The following is an 812-nucleotide window of genomic DNA, read 5'->3' as shown; positions in this document are numbered from 1 at the left end:
TCCCGCCTTTGAGGCCACGTCCCCAGCGCCCACCCGTCCCTATTTCACAAGCAGAGAAGCCACGCAGTGAGTCCACTGGACTCCAGCGTGGGCCGGACCCGCTGCTGAGGCAGAGACCCCCCACCCAGAGGCAGGGACCTGATATGCTGCTTGTCCAGTGGGCACACCAAGGGGCAAGGGTGGGGGGCATGGGTCTGAGACACCCCCTGGTGGGGGTTTAGGATCTGAGCAGGTCACACCCATGTGTGTGATTGCGTGTCCCGTGGGGCTGCGGCCGTCCCATCCATGGAACTGTCCGCGTTGCTTAGCGTGTGTCTACAAGGCTGTATTTTGTTGGTGCCTGTGCCTGCGTGTCTGGGTGGGAGAGGTGGAGGAAGCCACTGCCCGCTCCCCCAGGCTCCCTGGCACCCGCACACACACGCACTGCCACGGGCACACACACGCGCGCACACACGCACGCACACACACACAGGCTGAGCACCAGCCGGGACCTGGGGCCTTTCATTTCTCGCTGACAGGCCCCTCTCCGGCTCTGAGCCCGGGAGCACCCCCGGCTAACAGTGCATTAACCTTGGGGGGCTGCCAATTACTTTGCACCAACGCGGGGCGCAGCGCGGCTGACGGGCCCTGACAGGCAGAGGGGACGGAGGCAGCAGAGCCCCTCTCCCTGCTCGAGGGGGCGGCGGCTGGGCTGGGGGCTGCGGCATGTTCCGACTCCGGATGGCAGAGCGTGGGTCTCTCCTGACCTCATTAGAGTAATTAATGTGCCTTTTGAAGCTGGTGAAAGCGCTCAGAGCTGTGGGACGGGGGGG

The sequence above is a fragment of the Hylobates moloch genome, unplaced genomic scaffold (assembly GCF_009828535.3).
Source record: "Hylobates moloch isolate HMO894 unplaced genomic scaffold, HMol_V3 SCAFFOLD_15, whole genome shotgun sequence".
NCBI classification, from domain to species: Eukaryota; Metazoa; Chordata; class Mammalia; order Primates; family Hylobatidae; genus Hylobates; species Hylobates moloch.
This window is presented reverse-complemented; position numbering follows the sequence as displayed.